We start from the raw sequence: 16,429 nt of genomic DNA, 5'->3' as shown, positions 1-16,429 counted from the left end.
CTGGGTATCCTGAGACAATGTTACAACTTCATCATGTACACAGACAGCCCTATCCTCTTACCACAAAACACTAACATGCGTGAGATATGCAATTATACAGCCAAACTGGAGGCCAAGCTCTCTCCAACCAAGACTGGAACAGACAGTCAAGAGGAGAAGGTTAACACTTGCACCACACCTCCAGCCACACATAGACCTACTAAACCAGCACTGGCAAAAAATACACTTAAATACACAAAATCATACTTGGAGGCTCTAAATAAAAACTTGCAAAAGCATCAGAGATCTCCAAAGCAGACACCCAAACAACCTGCACCTCCTGTCACAAAGCAGACAACACATAAAACACAAAATCAGTGTGCCGCACAATCACAGCCCTTAAGGCGAAATATCATACCTAAGACACTAGTAATAGGTGACTCTATAGTCAGGTACACTGACGTCCCACTCACTAGGCTGGACAAGGGAAAGGTTACTGTTAGCTGCCTGTCGGGAGCCAGAATCAGCCACATAACACAAGCACTCAGGTCACTCCAGAACAAGTAAAAATATGACTCTGTCATTGTTCATGTTGGTGTAAATTACCTGAGACGTACCTCCCTGGACTACATGAAAAGAGACATGGAAGAGCTCTCTGATCATGTAGCCCAGGTGGGTATGACCCTGACCCTGAGTAGCATCCTGCTCTCACCAAGAATGATACCTCAGTATAAAGAAAAAATGATCAATTTCAACAATTGGCTAAGCTTCTGGTGTCATTCAAAGGGGATCCATTGTCTGTCAGCCTGGGACAATATGCTCGACAAGTTGCGTTGCTTCTCAAGAGACGGCTTGCACCTGTCACCCTTAGGCTTTCGAATACTGGCCAAGGCTCTTGCTGCCCCCATAGTGCCTTTTTTAGGCAAGGCTCAAGAGTCAAACTCACCTCCGTAAACAGCACAATTAACAAAAAACTGAGGGTTATGCTACTCAATGCCAGGAGTTTAAATCTCAAAATGCATGCTCTCTAAGTACTCCTCAGTATGGAGAACATCAACATCTGTGCAGTAACTGAAACCTGGTTCAAGGCTCCAGAGAGCACCCCAGCACTACCAGGCTACAACTCGTACCACATGTTTCGGCCACAGAACATGGACTGAAACACAAAAGGAGAGGGTGTATCCATATTCATCAAGGATACCTACACCTCCAGGTTAGTGGTGCAGCATGATACCTCTGAGATCAGCCATGTGCAACTAATATTGGGCAAATCTGCAATGCAAATTGTGGCCTGCTACAGATCATCCTCCATGACCCAGGACCACCACTCCGCCTTTCTGGAGACACTGGAAAACATGAAGGTCCTACCAAACACCCTGATATTGGTCAATTTAAATTACCCTACCATTAACTGGGAAAACTACTCGATTACAAACTCCCAGGCCCAGCGCTTCCTGGAATTCATCAACTCAAACACCCTGTATCAGCTGGTAAACTCCCCTACCAGAGGTGAAAACATATTGGACCTGGTCATCACCAACATGGGCGACAGGTGTTCCACACTGGAGGTCAACCTGTCACTGGTTAGATCAGACCATAAACTAATCACTCTGGATGTCCACACCCCCCACCACCCCCAGCTAAGGAAACCACAGTAAAAAACTTTTCTAAAACAAACTTCACCTTACTTAAGACAGAGGTGGTAAGTTTCACAGCCCCCACGCCACGCTAAAGGATAACGCTGCCCAAGATGCAGAAACCTTTACAAATGCACTCTGTGAGCACCTACAAGTATGCAAGGATCATGCCATCCCTAGCAAAACCAAGACTCACTCCTCTAAGCGAAGGAAACCAGTCTGGTGGACCCCTGCCATAAACAGGCTATACAATAGAAGGAGGAAACTAGTTCAGAAAAAAGCAAATCCCAAAAAGGAAAGACATCCGTGATCAGTTTCAGTAAGAAACTAAGGTCCCTCATAAAATCATCCAAGGCTAACTTCGAAAGAAAACAAGCCAAGGATTCAAAGGATAACCACAAAGCCTTCTTTAGCTATGTTAAGAATCTAAGTGAAAACTTGCAGATATGCACTGAGCTAGTGCAAAATAGCACAAAATATACTGAACCTACTGATATTGCCAACATCCTGGCAGATAGATTCAGTGCAAACCTCACCCCCTCTGTCACTCCCAAAAGGGCCCACAACAATACCAAAAAAGTGTAGTGTCCCGGCAATCACAAACGCACAGGTGAAAACAGCCCTTTCAAAAGCCAAAAACACAGCGTCAATGGGGCAAGATGGTGTTCCAGGCTGCGTATTGCACGAACTACAGAACAAACTAACCCCCCACCTAAACACGCTGTTCAACCTCAGCCTCTCCACAGGCTACGTGCCCATAGAATGGTGCACAGCAATGGTTATTCCGCTCCACAAAGGAGGGGCCACAACTGACCCTGGTAACTATCGTCCCATAAGCCTGACTAGCCTGGTCTGCAAGGCTATGGAGTACTTCATCATGGAACTCATTAACAAAGACATTGGGAACCTCCAAACACTTGACCTGATCCAGTTCAGCTTTGTTAAGGGCAGATCATGCCTACTAAACCTGGTTGACTTCTTTGAGACAGTCACCAAGGCCATAGATGAGGGAAAGGTGGTTCACACAGCCTACCTTGACCTCGCCAAGGATTTTGACACCGTTTCCCACTCGGGTATTACAGAAAAACTCACCAGACTGAACATAAACCCCTATGTCACGAGATGGGTTGCCAACTGGCTTACAGACAGAACTCACACGGTAAGAATAGTGGGCTCCAGGTCCGACTCTAAACCAGTCAGAAGTGGTGTCCCACAAGGCTCGGTCCTGTGACCCCTACTGTTCGGCATATCAGAAGTACAGGCAAACACAGGAGGATTATGGCTAACCAAGTTCGCTGATGACTGCAAACTGAGAGCCATAATTGATTCTCCGGCTGACACGGACATCCTCCAAAAGGGCCTTACTGAGACAGACACCCGGTATCAAAGTCATGGCCTCAAGCTAAATGCCAAAAAATGCATAGTCATCCTGTTTGTGAAAAACAAAACACCCACGAATTACCACATAGGTGGCAGCCCCCTTAATACAGAAGAGGTAATAGGAGATCTGGGGTCCCAGGGAGATAGCTATCTCTCCTTTGACAATCATATTGCCAAAGTAGTTAGAAAATCCTTCTATGTGGCATTACTAAAGGGTTCACATCTAGAAATAGAGGTTTTAATGACCCTCTACTCGTCGCTCATCAGGCCCATTATAGAGTACAATGCCCCATTTGGGATGTACCTCACAAGACACTTCCAGCAGCTGGAAAGACCACAAAAGTACCTCACCAAGAGGATTACTGGCCTCAAATATAGTCCTATGCAGCCTGACTGAAAAAACTCTGGCTGTACTCAATGGCATATTGCTTATTCAGAGGTGATCTCTGCCTGACTTACAAAGCCATGTCTAACTCAGAATTGATGGACATGCTCCACCTAAAGAAATCCAAGTCACTGTGAGCCATGCGCTCTAGTGAGGTAAACCCCGCCACGACAATAAATAGAACATGCTGGAGGGATAGATTCCTGTCACAAGAGACTCCCCATGCTTTGGAACAAAATTCCTAACTACATTAGGCAGAGCCCCTCACTAACACTCTTCAAGAAAAACCTTGATGAGTGGATGGGTAACAGAAAATACACCCCTGGGATCACTTCATTGGCTCTGCTTGACAGAGGCTCAGTTAATGGGGCAGCGAATGCCGACACACTCTGGCTAGGCTTATAAATGCCCTCAGGCAGATAGCCTAGTACCTACCTATGAACAAATATGAAAACAACACATTAGTTTGTCAAACTGAGAACTTAACACACATAATAATGTTATAACATTCAAGCACAAAATTTGTAAAAAACTTCACATTAGTTTGTCAGAATAAAAACTCAACAGACATAATAAAGTCATAGTGTTCAAGCATAAATTATATGGAAAGCCTGATAATAGGAAGATGCAACATTATTTACATAATAGATGATTTTCATAATGATTATTAATATTCTAGAAGTCATGAAATATGGTAACAGATTATATTGGTGTAGGCATAGGATAGTACAAGTAGAGATGTGTAAGGTGTGATAGAGGGGATAGTAGAAATAGATGTGGAAAAGGTATGAGTATAACCTCAGGGGAGTATGTGCAGAGGAAGGGAGGGTAGGGTACGTTAGTAGTGGGGATAGAGAAAGTAGAGGTAGAAAAAGGTATATGAGTCCTCTCTGATGACACTCAATAATTTTGTGTGGTTTATTTGCTCTCTCATGGTGTTGTTGGCAGAGATAATAGTGATTATGTTGTTTTGGTAGAGATGTGTTTTGGGGTAAAGAGCAGTGTTTTTTTTTGGGGGGTGGTTAGTAGTACTTGTGAATTATTTAGCCATGTTTCAATCAATAAGAAGGATTGTTGTGTAAGGTCTTGGAATTCAGATATGGATTTGACAAAGCAGATTCAGTCAAATCATCAACGCATTGAGCAAGGGTAGAGGTCATTGATGAACATGTGAAAAGTGTGGGGGCTTAGTACAGTTCCTTGTGGGACACCAACAGTTTCAAGGTAATAGGGTGGAGAAATCACTTTTCCATTTCACTGCTTGGGGTCTGTTTAAGATGTAGCTGTGGACACATCAAAGTGAAGGGTCTGTGACCCCTAAGGATAGAGTTTATTTGTAAAAGTTTCTGGTGGGAAACAGTATCAAAAGCTTTGATATGTCTAAGAAGATGGTGGGGGCTAGGCATTGGACAAATTCAGCAAAGCAGTAGTTCTGCAGTGATAAGGATGGAAGCCATGTTGGGTTGAAGAAAGATACTGGTTATTAATTAGACAGTTCAGATGTTTCCTCATGAGAATACATTTTCTAATACTTTTGATTTGGGTGATAAGATAACTGGCCCATAGTTTGGAAGATCTGTGTTGACTCCACCCTTGTGCAATGGAATAATGAATGATCTTTTCCATAGTGACGGGGACTTTGTTTTCAGATATGGATCAATTTTTCACAATTTAAACTGGATATGTATTAGCCTCAGCTGCTGTTTTAAGACATTTCACAGATTGTCAAGGGTAGGTGAGTTAGACTGTCAAGGGTAGTTGTAGTAGGCTTTATTTTTTGAGGTATTTTTGACAGTATCTCTGGGAACTGGTGGGAAGGAGAAATGTTGAAGGATGGTATTTGACTTAGTATGGACATCAAGAGCTTGATTAGTGACCTGGCTGGTTAACAACTGCACAGTCTGTATCAATTGCCTGTTGACTTGGTTGGCTATAGCATCATTTTGTTTCTGTGTGTTTGATGTTGGCTGTGTAGCTTTTCCTGGATTTCACAGTTTATTGATGGAGGCCCAGAACAGTTTTGGATTATTAGTGCATATGTTTTGATTGGCTGAGTAGTAGGTTTTCTTATCTTTGGTGATAAGTTGTTCTATTACGGTTCTTAGCTGTATATATTTTAGTAAAGTTTGAGCTGTTTTATTTTCTGTCCAGACCTTCCATGCATGTCTGTTTGTTTCATGAATTATTTAGTTGCTAAGGCTAGCCATGGGGCACGATTGTCTCTTTTATTTGGGGGGAGTTGCTCAAGTGTTTAGAATACCTAGGAAGATTTTATTGAACTCAGAGACAGCATCATCTATGGGGAAAGTCTTTAGTGATTCCCAGTTAAGGAGATGTAGTATATTAATAAAATTGTCTTCACAAAACGTAGTAGGGTTTCTTACAAGGTTAAAATTATGTGTTTTTGAGCTGCTGCTTTGGCACCTTATGGTGTAGATTGGTAAGTTTGGCACCTTATGGTTTAGATCGGTAAGTGATCACTTAGAATATCTGACAGAGTTCCATTTAATGACATTTAATGTGGAGAGGATGTTAGGATCCAGTTGAGGGTTGATTGGCTGTCACTTTGTTATATCTAACTGGTGCAGTTATAAGTTGGGTGGACTAATACAGATGTATACTATTGGTTGGATTTTCAGACTGAATGTTTATCCATCTGTATTAACATCAGTTGATATTAAGGCTTCATAAGGAATTTTTGAGAAGATCCTGCAGAGAATATCTTCCACAAGGTTTTAGAATTGCTATCTGTGGATATGTATATTCCCATGATTGCATTTATCTTCTGAGTGTTTAATTTTAGCATGATTAGTAGGATTTCTGTATTAGAGAAAGTTGTCAGCATTTTGGGGAAAAGGGAGATATTTATTGCATTTTTGTAGAAAAACAGTGACACTACCGCCTTTTTTCTTGTCTCTGTCTAATCTGATACTGTTATAGCATGACGGAGAAATTTCGTTATATTTTCCTGGCATAGCCAGATTTACTGTGACAACTAATATTTTATTTATTTTATTTATTTATTGACATTTGTTAACCAGGTTGGTCCAGCTGGGCTTGTGGCCCGTTTTCAGTGGCGACCCGAGGAGAAAAACTCCAAAAAAAAAAAAAAAAAACAGACATAAAACAGATAACATGTACATTGATGTGTTCAGAAATTTAAATTATACAATAATATTTAAGACAAAGTAAAACAAATTAAACACCTGTAGTTATGTCTGTCATATGTGATCAGAGTAGTAATTTATTTACATATTTACAAAAAGAGTTAGTTCCAATCAGATTTGAGTATAAAGTAGAAATAAGTATCCTCAAATAGGAGGAATACTTTGCTGAGAGGGGGATACTGAGAGGGGTACCCAAGGACGGGAGTGAGGGGTTAAGTTGGGGCTTGACAAGGACATATTTTGGAGTTAAACAGATGTCACTTCAGGGAATTTGTTATAAATACTCTGTAAGTTGGTATGGTAAAATGAAGGCCAGGGTGGGAATGTGGGTAAGGTGGTAGCAATAAAGGAGTTGATGAGGATATACTGTCTGGTGCCTCAATATGCTTAGTTGGGCCTGGGTTTGAGTGGATGTCACTACTAAGTTTTATGGTTGTGGAGGTATGATCCCATGGGTAGAGGCAGGTTTTCTTGTTTTATGTTTAATACCAAATTTGTGAATAAATGGTTGTTGCTTTGGGTAATTGTACTTGAAAAACAGGATATAAGAAGTGCAGATATAGATAGGATGTGATTAGGAGATGAGGTTCAGAAGTATTTTGCTTGGAGGACATAATATAAGAGTTTTGTTGGAATTGTGAGGATAATAATTGATCTTATTATGATTCTGAAGAAAAGAGTAGATTCGCCTTAGATCTGTGCTCAGTGTATAATTAAATGCTTAACTATGTTTTATCTTGCATTAGATTTATTTATTTATTTTGCATCCCAGGAATCCACCAAATACTTGTAACATGGGAAACAAAACTGGTATATCCCCTTCCAGATTTATCAGATAAATTAGTATATTGTCAGCAAAACCTGATATTTTAATCTGGTGCCCCTAATACATTTTCAGTGGAAAGTGACATGTTAATTTCCCGCTCCTCTCAACTGTAACCTGCTATTTGATTATGTGTTAGAAACACTGTAAAGGCTCAAAGTAGATTACAAACAGCAAGGTAACCAGCAGGCATCCTCGCCGTGTTCCCTGTATTAAAGCAAAAGAGTCTGAAAGATGTCCTCCAACTTTCATTATAGCTGTTGCTCTGTTACATATGTATTCTAAAACATCACAAAATAGCAATGCAAATCCATTTTTAAAGAAAAAAGTCACACTCTACTCTGTGAAATACCTTTTTCCATTTCAGTGTCTAAGCTTTGTATCAACAGATCTTTTTTCTGTCATTCAGAACTCCAGTTAATAGGTTAATTTTCATTATGTTGTAACTGGTTTGTCACATTCCTCAGTAAGCCCACAGTGATATACACATATTAATCCTGGTAGCCACTTTGTAGCCCTAGCTGCTAAAACAAACATTTCATACTCATGTCTGAATATAGAAATAAACCTATAGGAGGATGGAAATCATTACCTTACAAGGGCCTTTATTTCTCCCTGTTCACTCAGTAACTGGTTAAATGTTCAGGCCCACACTTACAGGATTTCCCCATCCCCTGTCCAAACCTCACCTGTCCTCCATCACTCTAATTAAATGGTACAAATAACCCAGCAGCCTTACAGATTCATAGATAAGTACAAGGCTAGCTGCCCTTGCAGGACATTTTAAGCCTAGCCAGTTTCTTTTTACTCGCTTGAATTAACCTATCCCATTTGGTGTTACACTGGCCTTACCCATCTGTATTCATGAGATAAAGCATTTAAGAGCTGCCTCTGTTCATAAGTAGTAGAAGGGACAGTTCTGGGATAAATGTTCTATTTCCCATCTGTATGTCCAAGTTGTGTTTGAATATGGGCAGGGATGAGCTTTGTTTTACAGGGATAAGGAGTCTGATTTCCAGAGTAGCAGTATCTTTTGTGAGATATACCTGTCCCTCCAAACTGTTCTGTTGATGCTGTAGAAGAGGTTTAGATCCAGAGACCAAGTATTTCTGATGCCATTTGACTTGCTGATGTGTAGTAAATCCATCAGTACTGGTTTGGGGGATGCCTTGTACTCCAAACAAAGGTCACCTCTTAACAGTCTGGAAGATACCAAATATAGTGACAGAACTTTGTGTCGGTCCATGTAGGACATATTGTTTAGGCCTTGTATCCTTTTAGTAAGGTATCTGTGTGGGTGTTCCAGTTGTTGCATGTGTCTGGACAGATACATACACTTTTTTATGTCAATACACATATGTTGGTTAAAAATTGGGTCACTATTCCCAAATACTGAACAACTGGGTCAACTCTTAGGGGCATTTTATCAATGTGGTAGTTCCACGGGGTAAATGACTTTTCAAAGGAGACAATAATAATTTTTTTTGCCATTTAGCTTCTGTCCATGATTTTGGCACCAGTTATTTATTTGGAACAAATCTTCCTGCAGGATGGCTAAGTTATTTGGGGATTCAATGAATGCTCCTAGCTTGCAGTCATCTGCAAACTTAGTCAGCCAGGACCCTTTATTATTGGCTTTTACTTAAGAGAAGTAGATGCCAAACAGGAGAAGTCTCAGCACAGAACCCTGGGGACTCCATTGGAGACTGCTTTCTTCTGTGGCAGTAATTTCCTCTACTTTGACTTCCTGCATCCTGTCTGTGAGCCCGTTGGCAGTCCAGTGGGTGACACAGGGGATAAATCCCAGTTTATTTAGCTTTTCTACTATACCCAAATGGGGAATTCTGTCAAAAACTTTAGTCAGATCAAGGTATGAACTCCTTCACCTAACCAGAGTGACTGGTGAAGCAAATGCCTACCCAAAAGGCCTAAACGTATACTGCCACATCAACACCAGCTGGCATGGTAGGTACCTAACCCAACATGTCTCCCATTTCTAGAATAGGCTACCCTTACCTACACAGCAGAGTACTTCCCTGGCAAGCTTTAAACCCAGAATGGATGACTGGATGGCTGATCACAAATTTTCACCTGGAATTTTAGTTAGTAAAGTGTGCTATTGAGATCTATAACTTGGCAATGATTCACTGCTGGGTTTAACTATTTTTAACATTTAAACACTATTTCACTTTACACTTCTGTTGATGCTTTATTGATCCTAGGAAAAGGGGGAAAGTGTGGGTACCCTGTACTGTTCTTACTGTCTCCCTAACCTTGTATGTAGGTGGGCTGATGTGTTAGTCCAGTAATAGGGAAATTATATAGGTACTATTACTAAGGTCTGTTTAATCTCCTGATAGTTATGGATCAGTTTAACTATTTTTGTGTCAAGTATCATCATTTCAGTGTACATTTTTCTGAAAGATAAAGTCAAAAGACATCAATTGAAAAGTATAAAAAAACAGAGCACCACCACCTCTGTAAATTATATAGACATCAACTTCATGGTCACACTACAGTGAAGAAAAGGGCAAAAATCCTTCAAAAGTGTACCACCAGAAAACAAATACAACACATTGTGGTTAAATGAACTAACACATTTATTTTTCTGTCAGACACTGAAAATTGCATGACTCTCAAGGCAGTAATCTATTAATATATACTGTGTATATGAATGGGTCTGCTTCACAAGAATGAAAGTAACCACTGGGCCAACAAGGGGAAATTTACCCTTTTCCCAACTATAGTGCAATCCCGGAGTTGGTATATTTAGTTAGGGGGAAGGTGTTGGGGGTGCAGCCCTCCACCTGGGTGGGTTGGAGATGGTGCGGTGTATTTTCCGTTGGTTGTCGGCCAGTGGTTACTGACTATGGGAAACTTGTCGACTATGTGGTCATTCATTTAAATGATGTTTTGCCTTGCTCTTCTCATCTTCAGTAATGTGGTATTTTGTTCTTGTGAAGTAGACCAATATATATATATATATATATATATATATATATATATATATATATATATATATATATATTCCTTCAAAAGCTCGAAGTTTCAAAACTTCAAACTGCAAATGGTTGAGACCATAAGATTGATGTTTTGAAACTTCAAACGGTTTGAATGGAGATCACCATACAGAACAGAATGGGAAATATACCATTTTCCTCACTGTAGTGCAATCTTGGAATTGGTATATTCATTTAGCAGGGGGTGTGGAGGGTGCAAGGGGGCTTGCCTCCCCCTGCAAAAATGGAAAAAAATTGTACATACACAAACACAACAACACAAATCAACACACCTACACCATATATAAGCAGGGGTCAAGCACCCCTGCACCCCCCCCATGTGGAGGGGCTGCACCTCCACTGCCCCCCACTTGTATATACTAACTCCAAGATCGCACAAACAAGAAAAGACAGCAAACTTACACCCAGATATTCCACAGTCCCTCGCACACAGGCACACACATCACAGATATACAAACACCAACACATCCAACACTTACACACTCATACTTTCACCTGCCTATCCTAACCCACACGTACAACTTACAGACACACTCACATACATTCAAACTCCCACCAAAAACCCTTACAAAACACTCACTTACCTTAAATCGCACCTAAGTCCACACATAACACTGTACACCACTCACAGAAAACACAGGGCGTAACGAAGCATAAAGCCATAACCACGAATTTGAGATATTCGAATTTGCGATTATGCACTTTCTATTTTAAAATTTCACCTTTATGGTCTCAGGATACTGAAATTTGAGATTTCAGTATTTCAAGATTATAACGGGGAACTATATATATATATATATATATATATATATATATATATATATATATATGAGTTACCCTGACTTAATTGACAGACCACTACATCGAAATGCACTCCATCGACAAAGCAAAACATCGACAACCTGACAGCCGACGTTACTCACATGGTAAGTAACCATTTGGTCAGGAGCCTGAACTTTGCCCCGTACCCCCATGGTAGTGCGTTCTCGGAGTTGGAATATTAAGTAAGGGGGTTGTAGGGGGCTGTGGGGGTGTAGGGGCTGTGGGGGGTGTAGCCCCCCACATGTGTGTGTTTGTTTTAATGGTAGGTTTCTATGTGTGGATGGCCATACAGTTACTTACCATGTGAGTAACGTCAGCCGTTAGGTTGTCGATGTTTTGCAACATCTATGGAGTGCTTTTTGATGTAGTGATCTGTCGATTAAGTCAGGGTAACCCATATATATATATATATATATATATATATATATATATATATATATTGATCGATTTGATCGATTTTGTTTGAGGACTTAATTGACAGGTGTTGCCTAAAGACATGCATGGTGTAATATGTTTACAAACAGTAGTGCTTAGAAAATATGGAGTTGATATGTTTGAAATTTAATGAATTTTTAGAGAGACAGAAGTGTAGAGTTAGTTCATTTAGGGACAAAAATTACCCACAGGGTACTTATGAAAAAGTGAGAGCAGGTGAGAAGTTTGAGAATGAGGAAAAGTTGCTTAATGTTTGAAAATACACCAAGTGAGAATGGCAGATTTCACTGAAAACCAAGAACCTTGCCACACAGAAATGCTATCAACAACTAGTAAAGAGCAACCACTCAGACCACCATACCTGTGGAAAACATCAATAAAATTCCCCTGTGAAGAAGTGACACTGAAGTAATGTGCCAAAAATACTTTATTTGTACCAAACAGTTAAGTGCTTTCATCCTGATCTTATCCAGGACTTCATCAGTTCTGACACACACATACTCAGTATATGCTACTATAGTTGAATACGTGCATACCTCAGATTACATTCTGTTGATCTATGCATTAACTGCTCATAGCACAGACAAAATCAGATGAGAGTTGCCAGGAAGCACACTGTTGAAGTATCAAATTAATCAGAGTATTGGAATGAAAATGTAATCCTTTAGAAGGGAATAAATTTAGGGGATCAAAACTCTCTCTCTCTCTCTGTGTAAATTTTACTACTACGTTGAATTGCACATATCACATCTGTTGAGTAAGTAACCCTTCTCTGGAACAGATTCCCCATTCATGTGAAGCAGAGCTCTTCCCTAATCCTATTCAAATGCAAATTGGACCAATAGATGGGAAATCACAAATTCACCCCTGGCTTGTTGCCCGTGTTTCTTATAGACAGGGACAGTTTGTAGATGCCCTAAGGCCCAGGTGTATAACAATGTCATTCTAGTCCTTGGGCATTGATAATTTGGAAAATTGGGGCACGAATGGCTAAGTTTTAAAAGGCTTTAGGGCCTTTCACCTAGTAACCTTCAATAATCCTATTATTGAAATGTATATGGCCTCCATTAAAGGGAGGTATAACACTTGGGGGATCAAAACCCTACACACTTTTTATTTCTCCAAATCTTTTGGGTTTCTAATACTATGACGGGAATGAACCCCATTCCTAAGTCAAGGTATGATTAAAATTCATGAAATTAGTATTGTTTCAATCTTTGATATCAGCCAAAAGTGCTCTTCGCAGCACCCGCAATGTGCCCAGTAATGACTCCTTCTGCAATTCATATGGGGTTACATGGATTGGTAACATATCTAAATACAATTGTAGATTCTTTTTTATAAGACCCATTGCTCCTACTACTATTGGAACTGTCTGGGTATCTTTCTTCCACATTGCTCTCGTTTCTGCCTGCAGATCCTAATATTTTATGACTTTGTGTCTCTCTGTATGCAAGACACTGTAGTCACTGGGTGTAGCAATTTCAATGATCAATGCTACTTTTGTCTTCTTTTCTTGGACCACTATATCCTGTTTTCTAGCATCTGTCTTTTGAACTGTTTGTAATGGGTGATCCCCTGTGATATAATTTTCTATGATGCATTGTGGCTCATGATGTTCTTCGTGCTTCACTGTTAACAAAGTCTTGGGTCCTGTGTCAGTTACTGTCCCTTCTTCCATGACATCAGGTCATCAGGAGTATAAAACATGCAGCCGATGCCATTACAACAGTCTTTCTTGCCATGTGGTGCCCGAAGAAGAAGCAGTTCGCAAGTGCCAGTCGGCCGACTCCTGTAATTTTCATTTTCGAGTTTCAGAACTGAGGTCTTCAACTAAAGCTAAGTACCCTATTGGGGAAACTTTTTCTTGCTCCTTACTAATGTCAGTAAAAGTTAATAATTGCATTTCTTGTGGAAAGCAAATACCTCACAAAGATTTTCATTCGTACTGTATTCCTTGCCTAGGCCCTGACCACGACGTACCTTGCTGTCGGTTTTGTGCCGTATTTAATCAACGCACTATCCATTGTCAGTATATTTTCACCTCTAAATATTTTGGTTCTCGGTTCAATTATCCTGAAATGTCGTCAGTTAGCCATCTGATTACCGGTATTCTGAAAAAATGCAAAGATAAAGACAGAGACAGGCTGCCTAGGTCCAAAGCTGCGAATGACGTTTCTCCTAAGCCATTCGCCAGTTCGCCAGTACTCAGTGAGGTGCTTTTGCAGCTCCTGATACCCGCTACTTCTGATTCTCAGGCCTCTACTGAGACCCATTCGGAGTCCGGTATGCCGCGAGATGCTTCAACTGTGGAACCTGCAGATGTCTCTACCTTGGTTGGGTCCAGAGCTGCTGTGCAGGCACCAGCTTCTGAGGGTGTATTCAGGCCTACGGACTTGCATATTAAACCGATGCCTCCTTCTTCTTTAAGGCCTAAACCTTGAACCATGCCTAAGAAACCAACGCCCAGGCCGCATGCACGGGTTTCTATGCCTATAAAACAAATGATAAGAATGGCTGAAGATCTTATAACTCTAATCAGGGGAAGCCAACCCCCCCCCCCTTCTAAGAGACCTAGGACTGAATTTGTTTATGAATCCTCTGATCAGGATTTTGATTTTTCTGATTCTTCTGATGATCTAGATTTACCCTTATCTACATAGGAGGATTCTGATGCAGAGGACTGTATTCCCTCTGCTTCCCCTCCAGAGGATTTCTCTTTTGGTGAAACTTTGCACACTTTAAGGGAGCATTTTCACGGGGAAAGCCAGGATTTGATTCAAAAAAGAGGCTTAGGGATTCCTTACTCCTACCTCAGCATAGGCCTTTAGCTATACCTCTGGTACTAGACATTGTTGATGATGCCTTTTCAGAATCTAGTTTGGCCCCTGACTCTTTGCCTCCTGCTCCCAGAAAACCTGATAGATATTACAGGGTCCCTGATTCTCACAAGTTCCTTTTTAAAAATCCTATTGCGGATCCAGAGACTAATTCACAGGGACCCAAAGGCATTAAGGCTTCTACTGCTAAAAATCCTATCCCTTCTCATAGAGACTCCAGGGCACTGGATAGATGGGGTAAGAAAGTTTACACTTCTGCAACCTTGGCCATTAGGGCCTTAAACTGTCAGTTTCATATGTTAAAGTATCAACAACATGCTATTGGATCGCTTAAACAGAAAATGATGTTGATTCCTGACTGTGCTGAAAATAAAGAAATACAGGACTTAATGCATTCTGCTGAACAGGTTGGAAAACATACTTTGCAATGTGGATTTGATTCTTTAGAAGCCTCTTGCAGGGCTGCTGTCACTGGGTCTGTACTCAGAAGGCATGCTTAAAGCTAAACTATTGGATGCTCCTTTAAATCAAGACCACCTGTTTGGCAACAAAGCTGAGGAAGTTCTTAAAAAGATGGAAGATAAAGCTAAATCTATGCAAACTGTGAAAGACTTTTTACAAGTTCAGCCTCCAAGATTTAGTTTGCATTGGCCCTCTAAGAATTTGTCCTTTCCGGCCCCTTTCAGATCTTCTCAATCCAAACCCAGACACAGCAGAAACCCCAGGTTACAGTCACAGGGTACGCACAAGACTAAGCAGTGGGGTGCTTCTGCATCCAAATCTGGGAGTAGTAAGACTCCCTCTATGGCAAACTATCTCAATGACTTGCCTTTAAAACTTCCAAGCACTTCTCAACTGAATGCTCCTTTAGGTGGAAAGATTGGTCTGCAGGCCAGAAACTGGAAACTCATAACCCAGGACAAATGGGTCTTAAATACAGTGTCCCAAGGATACAGATTTCACTTCCACACATTACCAACTCCAAGCGGGTGGTCAGATCTACCCCCAAATCAGTGTGCAGAGGCCCAAAAGCAAATACTTTCTCTCTTAAACATGGAGGAAAAGGGACAAGGTTTTTATTCAAGACTTTTCCTGGTATCCAGAAAAGAAAATTCATGTTGTTCTATCCTGGACCTTTCTACTCTAAATACCTTTTTGGTGATTCCAAAATTCAAGATGCTGACTCTTCACCAGTTGCTTCCTATGCTAGGCAAGGATGCTTGGTTGGCAACATTAGATTTAAAAGAAGCATGCCTGCACATCCCTATCAGGGAATCTTGCAGAAGATACCTACGCTTCAAAGCAGGCTTCACGCATTATCAGTTCTCTGCACTGCCCTTTGGCTTATCTACTGCACCCAGGGTATTCACAAAGTGCCTAGCCCCAGTTATTGCATTTTGCAGACAAAGAAATATTCAAATATACCCATACCTGGACGATTGTCTCGTTCAGGCAGAAAGCCGGGGCATACTTTTGAACCATCTGGCCTTTGTACAAAGGGTGCTGACTTGTCTGGGGTACACCATAAATGAAAAGAAATCACACCTGGTACCCTGTCAACAAATCATATTCCTGGTAGCAAGCTGGAATACAATTCTCCAGATGGCTTTCCTCATGCCAGAGAAACAGATTCATTTGACAACCTACTTCAAACAAGTGGCCACAAAAACCCTGCTATCTGCAAGGCAAATACTGGAAGCCTTGGGGTTCATGGCCTCCTGCATTCTTCTAATTCCATATGCAAGACTACATATGAGGAAACTACAATGGTATCTAAAAAGCCTATGGTGTCACCATTCTCAGGATCTAGAAGTAATGATTCCTATCATACCTTGCCTATGCCTAGAGTTCCTTTGGTGGGCAGAGGCCTGCCACCAAAACAAGGGACTACCATTCACGCTATTCCCTGCTGCCCAAATCCTAACAACAGACGCATCAGAC

Source organism: Protopterus annectens, chromosome 3.part0, assembly GCF_019279795.1.
Source record: "Protopterus annectens isolate FY-2018-M chromosome 3.part0, PAN1.0, whole genome shotgun sequence".
Classification (NCBI taxonomy): domain Eukaryota; kingdom Metazoa; phylum Chordata; order Ceratodontiformes; family Protopteridae; genus Protopterus; species Protopterus annectens.
The sequence above is the reverse complement of the archived record's forward strand: the minus strand, read 5'-3'. Positions refer to the sequence as shown.